Source organism: Triticum dicoccoides, chromosome 4B, assembly GCF_002162155.2.
Source record: "Triticum dicoccoides isolate Atlit2015 ecotype Zavitan chromosome 4B, WEW_v2.0, whole genome shotgun sequence".
Classification (NCBI taxonomy): Eukaryota; Viridiplantae; Streptophyta; class Magnoliopsida; order Poales; family Poaceae; genus Triticum; species Triticum dicoccoides.
Window position 1 is genome coordinate 572,845,333 of NC_041387.1, and position 7,107 is coordinate 572,852,439.

The window sequence follows — 7,107 nt, forward strand, 5'->3', positions numbered from 1 at the left end:
CATCGACGTCTATGAAGAACCCATCAGAAGGGGTTGCAGCGTCTTCTGTAAAACGTAAATTGAGCAGACATGAGTACAAAAGTACTGAGCAAGAGTTACATCAGATCTACATACATGCACATTATCAAGAAGGGATGGTGGGGTTATTGCAGCAAGCCAGCTTTGACTCTTGGCTAAACCATCTTACGAGACACCAACTTGAAATTGTTTTGCGCACTCGAGTCCAGTACACACCACTTCAATACACTACCGGAGATCCACCTCCGTCATCCTACGGAAGAGCCATCCTCGGCACTCACGCTTATCTTGAGGCTTTTAGTAGTATCCATTTACTTGTCTATGAACTGTATAGGCAACCAAGTAGTCCTTTACCGTGGACGCGGCTATTCAAATAGATGATGTTAACCCTGCAGGGGTGTAATACTTCATACATGTTTCCACCGCTGAGCGTCTGCACATGACATATGCTCGGCAGACTTCAAGCGAAAGCCGACGTGGGTGTAGACCATGACCTACCTAAACACCTAAGTCTCTAGGCCAGGTTTATCGCCTATTCAGGCTCCATCCGCAGGGAGTCCGGCCGAGGTTTCCACATACGGCCCTGAACAATGTGTACAGGGTTCTGAGACACCTAACGGGTGCCCGGCATGCTCGTCCACGTACCTACTGCATCATAGCCCACCCCGAGGGTCAGCGCTGCCCACGGCCTCCAGTAGGCTACAAACACGAGAAACTACTTGCAACTCCTGGGCAGAGGAATAGGGTGGATAAAGAGTCGAGCGGGGTCACATTTCAGCGCCCAATGCATGGTAGTAGTTGAATCTTAAATCACACATACAGATCTCAGTGCTTAAGGACGGTTCCAATGAAACAACCCACCATGTACTCCTACATGGCCTCTCATTGATACCTTTACCAATACGTGTTGAACACATCACTCTCATTACCGACATGATCATTTCAGTCTAGCCCATCACCCAGATGAACCAGACTTTACACGACTCTAACAAAAGCAGGCATAGCAAGGTAGGAAACACATACACATGGCTCAATCAACTCCTACACATGCTAGTGGTTTTCAACTAGTTACTGTAGCAATGAGAGGTCATGAAGAGGAACTGGGTTCAACTACCGTAGCACACAGCAGTTTGAAACGAGTTGTCTTAAATGCAGTAAAATAGAGCAGAAGCGAGAACATGGGATTGTATTGATATGATCAATTGGTTGGTTGCTTGCCTTATGGGTCCGTGGACTCGTATTGCTCCTCGTTCGGATACTCGCGATACTCTTCGGGGGCAGAACCTGCCACAGAGAGCACCGATATGCAATCAACACCAAACAATGTGCAACAATATGATGCATGCATGAGACATGGAAAAATGAGTGTTTTGGGCTAATGCAACTATGAACAGATGAGTTTGAGCCATTTTGAACCAAAGATTCAAATTGCAAACCCATGTATGATCTTAAATAGTGCTTTATCATGTTTTGCACTAAACAGCAAGTTAGCTTGTTTAAACATGCATGAAACCAGTACAGATGGATAGATTGGATTTTTCTGATCATTTTTCATATATAACACTTTGCATTTGGAGCTACAGATTAATTTCTATGAATTTTTGAAGTTTGTAACAATTTCTGGAATTTTCTAAATAAATTTAAATCCAGGAAATTCTTCACTGCGTCAGCATTGCATCACTATGACGTCACCAGTCAACGGGGACGGTCCAGGTCAAACCACACCAGTGGGTCCCGCGTGTCAGTGTCATTAGACTAACCAATTTTAGTTAGTCCTAATCCTAGGTAATTAGCAGGGCGGGCCCCACCTGTCATAGACCCAGGGGGTCAAACTGGGGTCAAACCGGGTCAAACTCGCCGGAGTTGACTAGGGGCTCATCATCGGCAAGGCCAGGGATGGCGAAGAGGTGCGGGTTTCCTCCTCCGGCGACCAAATGGACGGCGGAGGGCATCCACGAGCAGCTGGGAACAAGCCGCGTCGATTGGTGGTGGAGGTGGAGCTCGGGGTCGCCGGAAATGACGCCGGTGATGACCTTGGCGGACGCTGGAGCTCGGGCGAGCTTGGGCTTGTCGCTAGGGGGCACGGCGAGGTGCAGGGAGTGGTGCTACGACATCCTGGGAGTGCGGTGAGGCTAACGGGCAGGGTGGCGAGGCCGTTGCGTGGCTGGAGTCATGTCGGCGAAGAGCTCGGCGGCGGCGCGTGCAATTGAGCTTCATGCGGTCACTACGGTGCTCGAGAGCAAGAACGGAGAGGATGGGGAGGTAGCTGAGCTCACAGCGGTCACGGCAGAGCAGACGGCGAGGTCGGGGACGAGCCACTGCAGCGGTGACAGCGAAGGGGATCTCCGGCGGTGATCGATGAAGACGAGGTCGATGGAGGCGGTGCACAGCGTGTAGGCGCTCGAGGCTCGACTAGCTCGGCATAGCGGACGATGGCGAAGCTCAGGGACACGGCGGGGTGGCGCGAGGATGACGTTGGGTGCGTCTACGTCGATTGTGCAGCGACAGCTGCGTCGGCCATGGCAGGAGAGGGCGAGGGAGAGGAGCAGGGGGCGAATGAGGTGTCGGAGGAGTCGGGGCGACACCGAGGAGGCGTTTCGAGGCATCGTTGTGCTGTCCAGGCGACGCAGACGAGCAGGGAGCTGCGTGGCGAGCTCGGCGGCGTCGCGGTGTCCCTCCTCTGCCTACTGGCAGAGGTGGGTGGTGACTGGCACATGCCAGGTGGCCGGCCCAGCCAGGTAAGTGGCGTCTGGCCTTTCTCTCTCTCTCTTTTCCATTTAAGTTGTTTTTTTCTGTATCTGTGTGGCTTTTTTAAAAATAGCTAGGCATTTCCAAAAATCCTGAAAATAATTAGGGGCTTTGTTTAGAATATTTCCAACAGCCCACACTTATTTCCAGAATTATTTGAGCATTTGAAATATTTTATAGCATTTAAATGCCCAAATGCAAATAAGTAATGATTTAATCCAGTGACCTTATGTGTCCTAGAAAAATGTGAACCAATTTGGGCAGAGGTTCTAACCCAAGAAAAAAATGGTGGGCATTTTAGAAGGGCATTTTAGGTTCATTGAAAATGATTTTAGTAAACCCTAGTTGTTTTTGGGGGGGTGCTGGGGGTTCTGTCATCCCCATTTCATGTTCCTGATGAAAAATAATCATGATGCAACACTCTAATGCATGAACTAGCTAGGGTGTGACAACTCACCCCCACTCAGAAAAATCTCGTCCCGAGATTTAGGATCCTCCGGAAAGAAGGCGGGATACTCGAGTCGAAGATGATCCTCCCTTTCCCAAGTTGCTTCTTTCTCAGAATGGTGCGACCATTGAACCTTGAGAAAATTGATATTATGGCGTCGAGTGGTACGCTCATCTTGATCGAGGATACGAACGGGGTACTCTCGATACGTGAGATTATCTTGAAGATCAAGTGTTTCATGGTCCACTCCACGGATAGGATCCGAGAAGCAACGCCTAAGTTGAGAAACGTGGAAGACATCGTGGACTCTGGAGAGATGCGGAGGTAGTTCCAATTGGTAGGCAACTTTTCCTCGTTTGGCAAGAATGCGAAAGGTTCCAATATAGCGGGGAGCCAATTTGCCATTGATACCGGAGCGATGGGTTCCCTTCAGAGGAGTAACCCGAAGGTAGGCCTTCTCGTCAACCTCAAAAGTCATAGCCTTATGCTTGCAATCTTATTGGCTCTTCTGACGAGATTGGGCTGTTTTCAATTTCTCACGAACGATGTGAACTTGCTCTTCTGCTTCCTGGATCATATTCGGGCCAAAGAATTGTCTTTCCCCGGTTTCTGATCAGTTAAGAGGCGTTCGACACCTTCGTCCATAGAGAACTTCAAAAGGGGCTTTTCCCAAGCTAGATTGATAGCTATTGTTATAAGCAAATTCGGCAAATGGAAGGCATTTCTCCCAGTCCATTCCGAATGAGATAATAGAAGCTCGAAGCATGTCTTCTAGAATTTCATTGACACGTTCTACTTGACCACTTGACTGAGGGTGAAAGGCGGTGCTAAAGGAAAGACGGGTTCCCATAGCATTTTGGAAACTTTCCCAAAATCGAGAGGTGAAGAGACTTCCTCGATCCGAATTGATTTCCAATGGAACACCATGGAGAGACACTATTCGGGAGATATACAAGTCTGCTAGCTGGCTAGCGGTTATACTCTCACGAACAAGCAAAAAATGGGCCACTTTGGAAAGATGATCAATGACAATGAAGATAGCGCTATTCCCTCTTTTGGTCCTCGAAAAACCGGTGATGAAATCCATACCAATTTTATCCCATTTCTATTCAGGAATTGCTAGAGGTTGAAGGGTGCCAGCAGGCCGTTGATGCTCTGCTTTTACACGACGTCAGACATCGCAATTAGCAACAAATTGAGCAATTTCTCTCTTCATCCTAGTCCACCAGAACCTCTGGCGTAGGTCTTGATACATCTTAGTACTTCCGGGATGAATGGTGAGAGGAGATTCATGAGCCTCCTTAAGGATCAACTGCCGTAGATGCTGGTTCTTGGGAACCACTAGACGGTTCTCAAAGTACACAACACCATGATCATTTGCAGAGAAACATTTAGCATCTCCACTAGCAATGTTCTCCTTGATCTGGGATATCCCTTTATCTCGCTTTTGGGCAGCGATGATTTGATCTGTAAGAGTATGTTTCGCCACCAAGGTGGAAAGGAATCCTTGAGGAACAATGTGAAGGTTAAGCTTTCGAAATTCCTCATGGAGAATTGGTTGACTTTGTTGTAACATCAGGTTGTTACAATAAGATTTAGGACTTAGTGCATCACCCATGACATTGGCTTTTCCTGGGGTGTAAGTTATCCCTAAGTCGAAATCTGTGATCAACTCGACCAAATGTCTTTGCCTGAGATTCAAATCCGGGTGGGTGAATATATACTTCAGACTTTGGTGATCGGTGAAGATTTCGCAACGATTACCGAGGAAGTAATGTCACCAGGTTTTGAGTGCATGGACTATAGCTGCAAGCTCTAGATCATGTGTAGGATAATTTTCCTCATGTGGGTGCAATTGCGGTGAAGCATAAGCAATTACGTGACGATATTTCATGTGAATGCAACCTAGTCCTTGTCGCGAGGCGTCGCAATAGATAACAAAGTCCTTGGAGAAATCTAGTGGTACTAGTACGGGAGCAGATGTCAGGCGTCTTTTCAGTCCCTGAAAACTGTGCTCGCACTGTGGGGTCCACTCAAACTTTTTATCTTTCTTGAGGAGTTCAGTTAGATGTTTAGCAACTTTGGAGAACTTCTCGACAAAGCGGCGACAATAACTCGCTAAGCCAAGGAAACTCCGAACTTGCTTGACCGACTCAGGTGGAGTCCAATTAAGAACGGCTTGAACTCGCTCGGGATTGACAGCAATACCCTTACCAGAGATTACATGGCCTAGATAGGTCACTTCTGGCAACCAAAATTCGCATTCAGAGAATTTGGCATAAAAGGCGATGCTCTCGAAGTTTCATCAACACTAGCCTTAGATGCTCGGCATGATCTTCCTCATTCTTGGAGTAGATGAGTATATCATCGAGGTAAACCACGACGAATTTATCCAAATACTCCATGAAGATTGAGTTCATTAACCGAGAGAAAGTGGCTGGGGCGTTAGTTAAACCGAAGGACATGACGGTGTACTCGTATTGGCCATAACGAGTAACGAAGGCCGTTTTGGGAATGTCCCCGTTCTTGATTTTGATTTGATGGTAGCCCAACCTCAAATCCATCTTAGAAAAGACTGAGGATCCAGCGAGCTGATCATACAGATCGTTGATCCTGGGGAGCTGATACTTGTTCTTCATTGTGACCAGGTTGACGGGTTGATAATCTACAACCATCCGATCCGTACCATCCTTCTTCTTGATGAAGAGGACGGGACAAGCCCATGGAGACGAACTAGGACGGATGAAACCCTTTTTCAAGGACTCATCGAGTTGTTTCTTAAGCTCGGCTAGTTCTAGTGGTGCCATCTTATAGGGTCTTCTAGAGATTGGGACAGTTCCTGGGATAAGGTCTATCACGAACTCGACATCTCGTTCAGGTGGAACACCTGGAAATTCTTCTGGAAAGACATCCGGAAAGTCACGGACTACCGGAACGTCTTCGAGGTCTGGCAAAGGACTGACATTGAGAGAATATAGCTGTTGCTTAGCTACTCGGCTCAAAACATTGACTACCTCTCCCGTTGGATGTGTAAGTTGAACAGTCTAGAGAAACAATCGATCTTAGCATGATGGGCTGACATCCGGTCCATACCCAAGATGATATTAATGTCCTAGGACTTGAGAGCTATCAAAGATGCAAGGAAAACAAGTCTGTCGACCTGAATTTCATTCCTATGGCTTACTCTAGAAGTTTGCCATCTAGAGCCAGGAGTACAAATTTCCATGGTGGAAGGCATGTCACAGAATGCGGTGTTATGCAAACGAGCATAGTTTTCAGATATGAATGAATGAGATGCTCCAGTATCGAAAAGAACAAATGTCGGATGGCAATTAATAAGGATCATACCGAGAATGATGTTAGGATCCTCCTGAGCCTCTTCAGCTGAGACACAGTTCACATGGCCACGTGCAGCGGTGGCCGGCTTGGCGTAGTACACCTTCCCTGTTGGCTTGCCACGGCCAAAAGCCTTTCCAGACTGGTTGGGGTTGGGGTTGGTCTGGGGAAACTCTCACATATAGTGGCTTGGTTCTCCACACTTGAAACACGTCACAGTGTTGGTGCATGGAGGAGCATTGCTGGCTGATCCACCATAGGACTTGGCTGGTGCATATTGGTGAGTTGGACAAGGCACCTAATAGGATGGCCTCGGGGTTAACCTGGGTGGCAGGGCGGTGTTAGGCACCCACACCCGACGCTTCTGAGACCCAGAACCGGATGAGGAACCAGTGTCACGGCCGTGCTTGCGTGTTGCTTAGAAATCAGTATGACCTATCTCAGCACTGATGGCCTTGTTCACAAGCTTCTGAAAGGAAGTGCACTCGTGCAGATGGAGATCACGGCAAAGCTCAGGGCTAAGTCCCTTGCGGAACCTTGCCTGCTTCTTGGCATCG